We start from the raw sequence: 14,865 nt of genomic DNA, 5'->3' as shown, positions 1-14,865 counted from the left end.
TAAGGACTGCTGAATAATAACCAGGGTTCTCTCCAATCAGTTCAGCATGCATCTCATCTTTGATCTCAAGGGCACTGATAATTAGTGCCTTATGTTAACATCTTCACTATAAACAGTTCAGGCATTTAGAAACAAGGTATCAATGGACTTTAACAGTTACTTTAATTCATTTTATAAATAAGCAACTGAGAATTTTGCTCCAAGTGGCTGCTAGTGTAGCCCATTCCATAAATGGCATTCTCCGAAGCATAAGGCACAATATGATACGAATGCAGCTCTTCATAATAGAGAGACTGAGAACAGCATTCCTGTACCATAAACTTCAGCCGTTTTCTTGTATCAGAATAAGCAGTCTTATAACAGGGAGCTTCTTTAAAGTATTCATAGCTCTCTTTCTCCGTCTCTAGATGGATCTTCCTCAGCAAATTGTTAATTAACACAGACCTTCTTAAGTAGGTTTCTGGGTCTTCAAGAAATCTGAGCTTCTCTAGAGAAAGTTTGAGAATGCAAGTCCTGTCCTCAGGCAGTATCAGGTGCTGGAAAGCAAATACATCATTCAATCTACATTTTAGAAAAATGAGAACAAGAGCCTTTGTTATCGACAAGACTCATAAAATTTTTTTAAAAAATAATAAATAAACCCTTACTTTTGGAAAATACCCATGGTAATCTTGATGTAAATCTTCTTCTTCTGCATATTTTCTCTTAAAGTAGGCTACTTTCGACGTTGTTAACGTATGTGTTAATACTTTTGTTGGATAAGCTATAGAAAATAAAATAATTGGAGAAAAATCAGATATTACTGTAGCAAAAGAGCATTTTATAACATAAGTTCTACTTATGAAAAGAAACTGGTGACCCCAGAAATTAATATTCTCTCTTCATTTACTGAGCAACGCAGTGAAGCAGTCAGTGGCAATTGTCCTGTTGCTGAGAAGCCTGTTTGCAGGCACATGCCACTATTCAGACCCAAATTAGATGTTCTAGGTTGGAGAATTATATTTATTTCCTTATGCAGCCCCTCTGAAATAAAGTACATACTTACCAATCCTCTGTTTAATTTCATGCCATTTAATGTCAAAACATACCCACATTTGAAGTTAATGCACAAAATGCAATGGAAAGAGATGTTACCTTTCATCATTCTTTTAGTAAAACTGCCTCATTTACAGAAGGAATTTAATGTTGCTAGGTTAACCAAATTTGTGTAAAATGGTTGGTGACCCCATTACACTTTAAAAAAATAACTGCATGTCTATAGACAAACCCTATGATATGGTCATGGTATAACCATCCTCATAACACCTGGCTTAACAGAGGTAAATCATAAGTAAATAAAAGTTTAAATAGCACACTGACTTGAAAACTTGACCTTGGTATATAATTTCTGAAAGTGAAAATTTTGTTCTCTCCTTTAGCGTACTATTGTTGAGAATTCTGACTTGTTTAAAAAAGGACAGTGTTCCGAAGGCAGATTTTCAGAAAGAGATGGTTTGGTTTAAAGGGAGTTTTTAGTATGTACGCTAGGTGGTGCTGATATCACGGAAGAGAGGCAAGTACAGCCTTGAAAGCTGAAGATACATAAGGAGCTTCCTAGTGAAAGCCTTGAATGGATTTAAAATACTACAAATTGTGTCCCGTTCAGTACTCATTCAACCTCAGTGGACCAGATCAGAGAAAAGGTTTATACTTAAGCATCAACAATTTTACCTTTAAACACACCCTGGAATATTTTTAGGTGCTGACACCATTGGATTCACAAAATGAGTAGTTTATTAATGTGTTGGTTAAATAAGTTCATAGTCAAGACATTTGATGTTTTCCTCTAACATCTTACATGTTTCAAATATTAAAAATGTGCTCTTTAAGAACATGCCTCTTCTAAGTTTTTCCTCCATTTGGTGGCATCTGTATAACATTTCCTGCAGCTTTTTGTAGCTGGGTGGTTTTCCTTAACAAGTAGGAAAAGCTACAAAAAATCACATCTAAAGCTTTCCAATTTTTCACTGGCACCACTGTGGATTATAAACCCAAGAGAGCCTTAAATTAGAGTTGGCATGTTTTGTAAGGGAAATAAGAATGTTAAACCACTGGTGTGTCTGACCTAAAAAGAGACAAATGTGTAATAATCGTTCACAATTGGAACAAAGTCAGGATACAATTTCTGAATGCAGTAAGCATATTTCAGTTTATACGGCGTTTTCACAGATTTCAGAAGTTAGAAAAAAGGAAAACAAAATTGTTTATAATGAAAACAAAGGAAGCATCACTGAGCCCAGTTTTCTCAGGGGTTGTTCTTTAGTAATTATTTTCTTAGGTGGATTTTTAAAGGATTGAATCAAATAATTAGGTGAAGCTTTGGGTTGTTCTGTGATGACAATTAATTATTGTGACTGATTTCTTTTTAAACTGCTTAACTAGTGGATGCCACCATGGTTCTCAAAAGTTAGTGAACATTATTAGAATCATCTCTCCAGAATCATCTCTCCTAAAAACACAAACTGCTATTTGTCCCACCCGCAGAGTTTTTAATTCAGTAGATCTGGGCTAGGAGCAGAGAATTTCTATTTCTCACAAATTTCCAGGTGATGCTGATAAGGCAGGTCTGAGAGGCTCTATGTCATAGCATTAGGCAAATGTAGTAGAAGCACTACAACAGCAATTTGAAAAACAGAACATTCAGCCAATCAACTGATTGCTTAATCACGAGAATGCCAAGCAATCGGCTTGATGGATTTTTGTCACTGTTGTTATTGTTATTGTGACATTGGCTACATTGGCTTAGATGTTTTAGCTTTATGAGCAAAGACAGACTCCACTTTAACTAATAGTGAAGAAAGAATCAAGTCACTTTTCAACATAAATTCCTGGGTTCACATTAAGAAGTATCAACGACTGATGGCTATTAGCATTATAGCTGGACAGGTCACTGATTTTTTTTTTAACAAGGCTCAGTGAATTACTGTAGTGCAGGAAAGTATGAGGAAAGATTTGGAAATAGATATGTGTATATATATTCATATATATATTTGGAGGTGTATAGGTATATTCATTTTATTTTATAAAGTAACACAATGTCTACAGCATTTATGACCAATTAAAAACTTTTTAATGAATGACACAAGGGAGGGCAGGTGGCAGCTTGGAGAACCAAATATCAAATAAACCAAGTGATGACCTAGTAAAATATTTTTTATTTAACATCAAGACCAAAAAGTTATACCAATGGCTCCGAGGTTCATAAAGATTCTGTCTGCTGTATTCAGGCAGTTATCCTAAGATAGAGAATGTATTAGACCCTGGAAACACAGTAATTTCTCAGGGGTCTAGATTTGTGTCTCAGCTCCATGGGCAACACGCTTAGCCACTTAGTTTATTGCTCTTAAGAAACACCCCCATGGGTTGTTGAAATGCTGAAAAGTTTTCACAGCTGCTATCTGTTTGACAATTACTTCCTTGCATGCTGTTTAGCTATTTGCAATGTTTTCAGCATCAAATTTTGGAGGATGCTTTTAGCCACTTTGAGGCTAAAATATATGGCAAACATAAGTTCCTACATCTATTTTCCCGGCTGGATGAGAACTCAAAAAATTCAGAGCTGGAAACTATTTATTGATCACATGGTTCAGCCTACAAGATTTACAGATGAGGAAACTGAGGCCCAGAAGGGTTCAATGATTTCCAATTTGGTGTGTGGCTAAGAGTTTGGGTTTTGAAGTCAGATGCAAGTGGCCCAGCTCTACCACTTCTTAGCTGTGTGACTTTGAGAAAATTACATAAACTCTTTACATATTTCATTTGTAAAGTGGGGATAGAAATAATACTGTCTCAAAGGATCACTGACATAATTCATGGAAAGTGACTGGCATTATGCCCAGCATATAGTAAGCACTCAATCAAATCCTAGCTCTTATTAGTGCCAATAAGCACAGATCTATCCCAGAAGCAAATCCCAGCCTGGCCTCCTAGCTCTGGCCCTAAGATTCTTTCTACCGCTCTGCCTCCCACAGATATTCAATTATAATTAGAGAGTTAAAAGACTGCAAAAGAATATTTCAAATGGTCAAGTTGAAAATAGCACAAGTACTATAAAAGCTCCAGAAAAATGTTTCTGGATATATTGTCACTGGTCATACATTTGGAGTGAAGGAAATGTAACTGTTTTTAAAATATCCAGATAGTCATTTAGAGAATTAATTAAATTTAGTCTGAAGTTCCAAATGTTTGCCTGTATGATCCAATAAACATGTGTAAATCTATTTATATAATTCTCCCATAATGAAAAAGCCCAACTCAACCCAGCCTGTTATTCAAATAAAGCTGATGAAATAGACAAGGAAAAGTAAAATGATCTTATGTCTTCATAGCCCATGTCCTGAGCTCTGAGAACAGTATATAAATTATACAACGAATGCGGTTGAGCCTAAATTTATCTCTAAAAGTAAAATAGCTAATGCTGGCTTGAATATTCAAATTGTTTTTAATGTTCTAACCTCTGGGCACATAAAATATCTGTGCCAGCCTCAATGCTTCAATGTATTTCCTAGTCTAAAACTTCAATACAGCAGGTTAAGAGTCACAGAACACAATGGCCATCCCTGTCATTAGAGTTCTGACAGTACAATTTATACATATTTCTTTAAATAAACGTTTCAAATGTAATTACAAACGATTGCTCCAATGCTCTCCCTTATTCTTCTGCTTCTGCCTCCAGACAACTGAAATCCTATTATTGTACAAAAGTGATTTCATTTGGTGCACGGCCCACAGGCAGTACATTAAAGAAAGATCATCAACAAATTAATTTACAAACACTTTGAGAGCACAGACGATCATAAAAGAATGACTCCTGTCATAGTAAACCATTCTTTATCCAAGACCGTGAAAAGCCTGAGAGATGGTAAGGAAGCAATGAGTATAATGTATCTTAATTTTGGTAAGGTTTTCATTTTCTGCCTCACAACACTTTAATCAACACACTGCAAAAACAGAGTTCAGACCATCCTATTGGCCATGGGCATCTGTAGCCAAAGACAAAGGAAGAGTTTGATCAATGGGGAAAATAAGGTGCTTCTAGTCTCAGATCAACAACGGACCCGTGATGTGGACAAACCACGTGCCTCAGCTTCCAGTCCCTCAGTGATTTCTCTTTGTGTAGTGTTAGCCTGGCAAGAGCCTTTCAAAGCACATAACCCTACCTATCTAAATAACGCTTTGCTGGTGGCAAAGCTACCGAAATCCTTCCTTAAGGGTCATGGGCACTTTTGTTCCAAGAGCTGCTCTACCTGTCACTGTGAGTTACATTCTGCAATCTTACTGCATGGCTTCAAACACTTCAGCACGACCTGCTGGGGCTATCCTACAGCACTGGTTCCAATCCCAGTTCCTCATTTCATTTTCTTAGTGATGTTGGACAAAGCATTTAATCTCAAAGAGCCTGAGTTTCCTCATCGATTAAGTGAGGCCAAATATCAAACTCATTGAGTTATGTGTGGATTAAATGAGATGATTAAAAAGCACTGACTTCATGCCTGTCATATACCCACATATTTTCTGCTCACTAAATATTAGGTATTATTACTGTAGTGGCCTCATTTTTGAAGTCACATATATATGTACATAAATACGCTACTCAGAAGCACTGTGTTGTATGGAGGACATCTGTCCTCTCTTGCTAAGCAGAGGGTGCATGAAACATCCGTGTGTGTACGCAAGAAGGCAGGCAGGTGCCACATTCAAAGCTGTAATGCCGCACCTTCTATAGACCTTCCGCTTTGTTGATGTTTAGCAATATGCCATCAGTCTTCTCCCTCATAACCTCTTGTCTGGCACCCTTCTGGATAATATGCTCTAGAGGAGCAGAACTCAGTGCCAGTTTTTAGCTCTGAATCAACAGAGCAATCTGTCCCTTCAGATCTATCATCCACCCTAAGCACATGATTGTCTCTACTGGCAGTTTAGAATTACCGACAAGTTGCAGCTCCTGGAAAACTTTCTTAGGAACTTCCAGGGGTACGGACAGCCAGAGAGTTAGAAATGTTTTTCAAGAAACCAGCGGCATTGAGGATAGCCCCAAGCACAGATGTGGAATACTAAATAAAAGACCACTAGTTCCACACGCCTACCTTGTTCCATTGGTGATGGTCTCTGAACCAAAGACAACATCATTAAATGGGATATGACCAGTCATATAATCATGAAGTTACCTTAGATGGTGCACTGAAGCCTACCTAACTCCTGCCATGAGCTGGCCCTATTAATGAGAGAGACCAAGTGCAACAGGTTCCTCGGGGAAACCCTGGGATTTACCACCCCTCAGAAGTGCATCCCTTGTTGTGGAGGATGAGGCTCCCTTTCACTCTACCTTTTACCTTGGAAAGCGGGAACGAATCAGAAAGAAAACTGGCAAAGCAATAACACTGACAGATGGAGGTTCCAAGAAATATCTTATGTCTAGGGAGATGCTCTCACTTCCTTAGGTACCCCAGTCTGTTGCTCAGAGAGAAGGGTTTTTAACCCCTGACATGTGCACGGCAGTGGTGTTTTGAAAAGTACCCCATCTGTATCACCCTCACTGTCTTCCACTTTGATACTAACATCAAGTTTGGGTATATCACCAAAAACACTTAGCTAGATATCCCAGAAGGGTTGAGGAAAAACATAAAATGGAACTAACCATTAACTTTACTCACTAAGAATACACAGTCGTCCCTCAGTATCAGGGCATTGGTTCCAGGGCCCCCACGGATACCCAAATCTGCAGATGCTCAAGTCCCTTATGTAAACTGGTGTAGTACAGTCGACTCTCTATATCCGTGGGTTCCACACCCGTGAAAATCGAGGACCGACTGTATGAGAATTTGCTCTGGAGTTGGTTAATTCTCTGCCCTCACTCATATGGTGCCTGCTTTGTGTCGCCACCTGGAGTTGCTCTAGTGATGAAATGTTCTTCATTCACGGGGCACCTTTATTCTAAAGAGTGATAGGTGCTTCAGTAAATTATTATATTGTGTTCAACTCAAGCATGCCACTTAGTAGATGGGCTTACCCCCCATATTAGACATGGAGAAACTGAGCCATAAAGCAGTACAACAGGTAGCACATGGAGACAGAATTGAGACTCCAGGCTCCTGAGTCCTGGTTCTCTTTGCAACATCCCCAATTTTTCTTGACGTATTACCACACACCCCCTTTTAATAAGCATTTAAAAAATAACACAAACTCTGCTACACCCCTGCAGAGGGGGTTTCCCAGCTTCACACCTCTCCCTCCACCTCGTTTGATCATCACTGATACTTAGAAGACTCTTGTATCTCTACCTCCCAAGAAGATTTTTGTGTTGCATTTTACTTTCTATAATTTATAACATGAGAAAAGGTTCAAATTTTTTCTAAATATACTTATATTACAATACTGAACATAATACTAGCAAACCCTTAGTACTTTTTAATATCCTCCTACCACCCCACTGAGAATTATTGCAGCAAACTAGATGACTCTGTTTTTAGCCTGTTAAATTTAATCAGGAAAAATTAAAAAATAATTGGTTAGGTTAAAAAGGGGAAACATTAAAGCAACGTACCAAGACTATTTAGACAGACCTTATTAAAAATAAGATGGAGGGTGGGGAGGGTCGACAAGGATTACTTCCTCCCAATATCTAAAGGTGTACTTCTTCCTCGGTTTTAGTCCTACACAGTTAGAGTGCCGCCCTGCTTCTGAAATCGCTATTTTGTTTCAGCTTTTTCTGGGTTTCTGAAACATATTGCTTTTACAGATACAACAGTCTGAACTGGTTGTGCCTTGGCTCTAGAGCTATTGTTGGGATGTTGGTGTTTTGACAGCTAAAGCCAGCTGGCATGAGTTCTCAGTGGACAGCCCAGATGTAGAGGTAAGGGCCCCAGCATCTTAATCAAACCTTTCAACATTTCTCCATGTTTCAAGCATCTTCTAAATCCCATGAAAGTAACATGACATAAAACTGAACATGGAATGTTCATAAACACCTAAAAGCTTCCAGATAGAGTATTTGATGAAAAACTGAAATTAGACTTGATTTCAGTTTTAACTTGCTTAAACTCAGCCTTTTCTAAGTCTTACAGACCTAAGTACACCCCTTTTTATAATCCATGGTATGTACAAGTACAGCTGGTGTTCTCATTGATAAGAGTGACTAGATCCTTTATTACAGATTGGTGGAATATTTTTCATGCTCTAACTTAGGATCTACCAATGTCTCTAGGATTAAATGTTTACACTATAGTGATTTATTTGATTTATTTTTATTTATTTAAACTAAGGACCATGATAATATTTTCTGATGAATGACTTTAAACAGATATGGACATTAAAATTGCACAGTAAATATCCTGCACATTATACATTCATGATAGAATCAAAATTAAAATTTAAGAGCCCCTTTTACGTGACCTTTTGATTGTGACAGTGATCTCAATGAAAGGGCAGACTCATTCACATAAATTAAAGGGCACTGAATGATTTTAAACTTCTATGCATATTACATAGAGATAGGATGTGTATAAATTACTAATACACAAGACTAATGCATATACATGAGCAAATACTTGTGGCTGCTTTATTCAAACTTTCCTCAGATTGATAGCATGACTAGAAATTTATATGCATCTCATGACAGATGACAGTAAATCTTACTGGTCTCTTTGGATTTGTTTCTCACCATAAAATGTAGTAATTATAATGGAGGAAGGGAAAAGGGTGGGTGGTGCTAAAGGCTAATGAAACCAACATTTTTGATGGCTCAAACAATCATCTTTAATGCTTAAATTTATTAAACTACAGATATTTTACTAAGTGACTACATAGACCAGTACTTTTAAAATCTCATGATATCCATAAAAACTATACAACCAGAACAGAGTAAATTTTCAAATAGGTTTCTGAATAAAATTGTTCAATTATTTATTTTTACAAAGGGAAGAAAGGAAAGGGAAGAAACGTGGCATGGTATACTTTCATGAATTTGATTGTAATTTGCTAGGTTGGTTGCCTCTAGGAACTGCATATGGATAGCTCAGTACATGTGAAAGTTATACAATGCTGGAGGGCTGAACCCTCATTAAAATTTTTATACATAAAAAATAAGACTCTATTATATTCTGAAAACGGAGTTTAAAATGCTTAACACTCATGGGTTTCTATCACCATGACCTTAATGCAAATTAAATTTTAAAAATCACTACAATCTCTTTTTGCAGAGAGAGCTCTCTTCATTGCCTTCATATCGGACATGCACCAATGTGCTCACAGGGTTTCCGCTTGGTATGTTCCCCAAGCCAAGCTACCTAATTTGACCTCACCCTATTCACATGGGTCTTAGAGAGGAAAATCTGCCAGCCTACAAATGTCCTTTCTACAGAGAACCTCTATTGACTTCTGCCCAGCAACCACCTATATAAACAATCCCTTATATTGATCTTGTAAGTTATGGTAATGCTACATTAGCATTTATTTCTCTGGATACATATTTAAACAGTAATTTCTTTTAAGCTAGTGATTACCTGGTAATGCTGAATCAATCTGAAAAGTGTATCTCTAGGACAGCTTCAGAAAATCTGGTGAGAGTTCCCCTTCGCACAGCGAGCATTTCTCAAAGCCTCGGGCTCATGAATGGCTACCTGAGATTTTGAAACAAGGAGCAAGACACAAATAACATTGGAAGAGTCAGAACTGCACTGACTTGAACTAGTTACCAAGTCAGGAGAAGGCATGCAGTAGGAGGACACTAAGATGTTTGAGGTGGAGTTGATCTGAACCAGAGAGATAAACCTTCAAACATACACAATTACTTCAATGTTCTCCAGATTTAACTGTGAACATGAGGAATCTTAACTACCCTAAGAAATGTGAAAATAAGTGAATCACAGATCTCACCAACTATTTACTAGGAGATTATTTGGGGGACATTATCAGTACGCTGATTTTTAAAAAAAAAAAATCAGAGTCAGATATACTTGTTTTTAAATGCCAGATTTTGTATAATTTCAAGAAATATTCTCTCTAAAGTAACAATTCAGCAGTTAACTCAAAACAGACTAACTCAATCGTTCACTGGGATACACACTATTTCTCACAAGATTTGAAATAGCCAAATAGTACTTTTTCTTTGAAGACAGTTTTTCTTTAAAGGGCCATATTTAACTGCACCTTTTTTTTTTTTTAACATGGATGTATGCTTACAGATCTCATCATCTTCTATATTTAGAGAGATGAGCTTTCCAAAGGAAGATAGGCAGCCAATGAGGAGGATCCCATCAAAAGAGAGGTGAGTTACTATGGTTACTTTTCAGGAGATTGAGTAACAGTGAACTGGCTGCTCCCGGCCAAATGGACCCTTTCCAGAGCAGGACCTAAAAAGAATGTTGCTCTCCGTACGTGTTGATTCAATTAGTCGAGACTACACTATCCTTTTCGCCTTAACCATAGGTTTTCTATGGGAGCTCACTGCTTCCAGCCCTCCTAGCTGCACACAGTCAGCGAAGTCAAAGGGAAAACAGGGAGGACTGAAAACTTCCGAGCACAAACCTAACAGCGACGGGCAGGAGAATCTGCAAGAACAACCCCAAGATTAAAAAAAAAAAAATCAAATCATGTTCTTTGGGACCACCAGCTAGCCACTTTTCAATGGCTGGGGGCGGGGTAGGATCCCAGAATACGTCCCTATCCACACCCTCAATGAGTCTTTTCTGAGTCTCAGAGGAGGGCACCTGGCTGGATGAGTCCAGACGTTACCTTGCGATCTGGGTCCACTCACCAGGAGACAGGTGCACGCACCTGTTTCATAAAGGCGCGGGATCCGGTGCTCCCTCCCGTTTTGCGGCGCTGTCACTCTTCAGACGGGTGCTGACAGCGACAGCGACGGCGGCGGCGGCGGCGCGACAGCGGCAGCAGCGGCAACTGCAGCTCGGCGGGCTGCCCTGGCTCCTGCAGGTCCGTCCCTCCAGTCTCTGAAGCTCCTCTCGCTCAGGGTTCGCGACGCGAGGCGGGCGCGCAGCTGTTCTCGGCTCGCATTGGACCAGAGGGAGCAGATGTTACCGGTTGCTAGGAGCGTTGCTAGGAGGCGATGACTCCCCTCCACAGCTAGAGAGCAACTTTCCTGCGGTTCGGGTGCGCTGGCGGCGGCTGCTGGGTGGAAGGTTTGGGAGCAGGAACCAGGAGGGAGGCGAACAAATAACCCCAAACAGGGGGTCCTGTGCTCGCCTGAGTTGGGTCCTGGAGAGCGGCCTGGGGAGCTGCGGTTGGCTGAGCGCGCGGGGCTTCAGGCCCTGCTCCGCCGGCTTGGGCAGGTGATGGGGGCCGCGCCTCCCACGGCAGGGTCACTCGCTGTAGACCCTAGCTGGGTGTCCCGTGGAAGGATCGGGTCTGGGGACGCGAGTGGGTTGGCACTTCCAGCGGCTGTGAAGCAGGACTCGGTCAGTGCCTTGAGACCAGCTGGGATGGCCTTGGGGTAGGTCCCCAGCAAGGGGAGAGAGGAGTGTGTGACATGAGGTGAGGCACGTGGGATGAGTAGGGGATCTTCTACCCTCTGGGACTCTTCTCCCCAATGTTCCTGTTTGTGTATGCAGGTTTGAACAGTTGATAGATTTTGAAGCGGGTAAAAATAACTAATACATGAAAATCAGTCCAGAGTCTAATTCCTTTTGGCAGTGTCCGTGGCTGCCTGCTGGTGCCAAAGGTTTCAGAAAAAAATGATCCTGTGGTCTAAAATACTTTATGCAGTTAGAAAGACTTCATTTTGATTCAGTGGCTAATTAAAACCTCAGGCTAATAGGCAAACTTCTTTAAAATAAAAATATGCAAGAGAATGTACTTTTCACAAGGGAGACTGGAGAAGATATGCATGTTTCAGTCATTTACACTTTAGTATAAATTCACCCAAAGGCTTGTATTGTCTCTGTATTGGATCACTCAGGCTATGTTTTTATTTTTTATCATTGCTTCTTCTTCTTGTTGTTCAATGCAGTTATTGTTCTTGGGTGAAGGGGGATGTTGAGAATGTCAAAGTGGGCAAATTTGGGTAGCCAATGAACGATATTAAAGAAGGGAAGATGACAAACGTAGCAGAGAAATTTTGCCCATGCTATTCTCAGAAAGGGAATCTCACTGAAGAAGCAGATACACAACTTCCCTACAGCTTCAGGCCAGGGCCTGGAAGGAAGAAGGCAGCACTGGGAATCAACTAAAAAGAAAAGCTGCAGTCTTTGGAGCCAGGGCAGAGCTGCTGTACAGTGTCATGTTGACTCCTGTAATAGCAGACATTACGCAAGGTTGAAAGGGCTACGGAAAGTGGCCCTACAAATCTCAGGGGCCCCTGCCCCCTCAGGCACCCAGTACCAACTCAACACCTATGACAAAACGTAGAGTTAAGAGTTTGTTAGCCCTAAGATTTAAAAGCTGATAACTTTGTGTTTATTATTAATCTTGTGTTAATAATAAACTCAGTTTTAGCCATCCATTCACAATGTATATCAAATCATTATGTTGCATGCTTTAAATATCCTACGGTTTTGCCCGTTATACCTCAGTAAAGCTGGAGAAAAAAGCTGGTAACCTAACATCTAGCTGTCTGGAAGAAGTAATAAGTGGGTTGAAGATCTGATGATCGCATTTCAGCTATAAGGTATGAAAGGGGGCTTTGAGACCAGCACACCTCACATCTGGGCAATAGCCACAGCCAGAATTGCACCACTGCTGCTTCTTTCTTTTTCACTGTCAAGGAAGAAAGGAGCTGATATCTCAGTCGGCCTTGCCTTCTTGGCTAGCCCATCTCAGGAGGCGCTCTCCTTTACTGTTCACAGTCCATTTTTTTCAGTTTCCTTGAATACGGAAGGTTCTCATTTGTCTCAGGTATTTTGCACGTGTTGTTTCTCCTTCCTTAATGTGCCTCCCTTTCACCTGGCTTACTCCTACTCAGCCTTCAAGTCTCAGCTGAACTACCACTTCTTCATAGTGGCTTTCCCTCGGAGCCTCCCACCAACTAGATTAGGCTCCTAATTACATTCCCAAATCATCCTACTGATCCCACTTCACAAGAGTCATCACGCCAGGTTTCCAGCTTGTTCCGCCTTAACACTGTATCCCCAGCTCCTAGCACATAGTGCCTGGTACCTCAAAGGGAATCACAAGCACATGGGAGTGGATGCACCCACCCTGCCTAGTTCAAGGCTTCTGTTTTCACCTTAGCTATGCAGCTATCAGTGAGCTTACATAAGCCATGAGGGCAGCCACCAGTTGCTGTACTTTTTGTTAAGTGAAGGAGAGGAAAAAAGCCTCTCACATAGAAAACTGTTTTCTGCCCTTAGTGAGATGTTGCACTGATATAGTAACTTCTTTTCCTTCTCAAACCACTTTATAAAGGTCACTATCTGTACATCTGAAACTAACGTAACATTGTAAATCAACTATACTCCAATATAAAATAAAAATTTAAAAAAAAGAACACTCTGGCTGAGTTTGGTTGGAAAAAAACACAAAACATTAACTGATTCCTACAAAAAAAAAAAAAAGTCACTATCTGAATTTTAATGGCATTGGAAAATAACCTAAAAGTCCTTTATCTGTTTTCCTAATTCTCTTCTTTCTGTGTCCTCCAAAGTAGGTGGGAGACCTCTGAGTTGAACTGTTTCATCTTTCCTTAAAATTCTCCTCTACCTCAGGTGAAACGTAGCCTCCATCATCACATGCTGCATCTCTATGGAGCGAAAAAAAAAATCTGTTTAGAAGCAGCTAGCTAACTTGACCAAAACGAACAGCACTTTTAGTATACCTTATTAGAATGAACCAGGAAATTGCCTTTCCTGCTGTCAATATAACTCACCAAATAATTGCCGAATTCCCTCTTCATCTTGAGAGACCACCTCAAGAAAAATAACAGATTTTTGAAGACATGAAGGAAAAGGTCAAGGTAATCTCAAGATTGCAGAATTGCTTGGTGGCAAAGCCAGAAATAGAACATGGGTATAAGAGTTTAATCTTTACTGGACCCACTGTGTCTGCAGATATAATTTTATAAATTCTTCAATTCTTCTGGTGATTAGAGCAAACCCTTCACTAAACAATTTTGGATTTAAAAATTAAATATTAAAATACCATGCTAACCACCTTAGAATTCATCTAAATTCTAATCTTTTCACCACTGAATCTTGTCCCTCCTTGAGACAACCACAGAAGTAATGCTAATCCTGTCTCCTACTCCTTATCTGTCTGCTGAAAAGGATGAGATGTTGTATAATGTAGTAGAATGCACATTAAAATTCATCAGAGCTCTGAATTGTCACCCAAGTCCTCTTGAGCCATGTCTCTGAATCTCCCTGGAGAAACCCTAGAGAAACTGTAAAGAGACTATGAGGTTTACAAGACATATAATGTGATTTGATTCATCAATAAAATGTTATTCAAGATGATTACGATTTTTTAATTGCTACAAAAGACTTTAAGAATCACAGTCATAGATGGCTGTCTCAATTATTTTAACATTTAAGGATGTTTAAGTCTCTGTTGAGGGAATGTCAGAAGACAGCAATCAAATTTGTCAAGTTTTTTGTTCTGCAAATGATTTACTTTAAAAATCTGTTCCCTCAGCAATTTTCTGCTTTTGCTCACAATTTTATATATTTTCTGTTTTTTTTTAAATATCATATGTATCAATATGTAGTGCACAGACACATGTAGAAATGCTCAACTGTACTCAGTCTGAGTGCTCAAACTCTGCCCTGTGGCTTTAGAAATGTGACCTCAAATGATCTTTACTTGCAACCCCCCACAACCACTCTAAACAGTGTTCAGATGCTCTAAGATGACTAGGGTGAACAAGGAGAATTCTTAATC

General features: G+C 39.6%; 1 protein-coding gene across 3 annotated transcripts in view; it reads right to left on the bottom strand.

Moving 5' to 3' along the window:
* Nucleotides 1-647: 647 nt before the first annotated feature.
* Nucleotides 648-14,865, bottom strand: part of SYT16 (synaptotagmin 16) — a 274,427-nt gene continuing 260,209 nt past the window's right edge. For 2 of the 3 annotated variants that reach the window (XR_009563140.1, XR_009563142.1), the window contains 3 exons: nt 10,813-13,729; nt 9,540-9,656; nt 648-763 (listed from right to left, as the gene is read on the bottom strand). The gene's annotated coding sequence lies outside the window, so the exon portion shown is untranslated. Of the gene's footprint in view, nt 764-9,539; nt 9,657-10,792; nt 13,730-14,865 lie in introns of all 3 variants that reach the window. The other variant, XR_009563141.1, reaches the window with a different exon arrangement.

This window comes from Globicephala melas, chromosome 2 (genome assembly GCF_963455315.2).
Source record: "Globicephala melas chromosome 2, mGloMel1.2, whole genome shotgun sequence".
Classification (NCBI taxonomy): domain Eukaryota; kingdom Metazoa; phylum Chordata; class Mammalia; order Artiodactyla; family Delphinidae; genus Globicephala; species Globicephala melas.
Note: the sequence above shows the minus strand (reverse complement) of the source record. Positions and strands in the feature narration are given on the sequence as shown.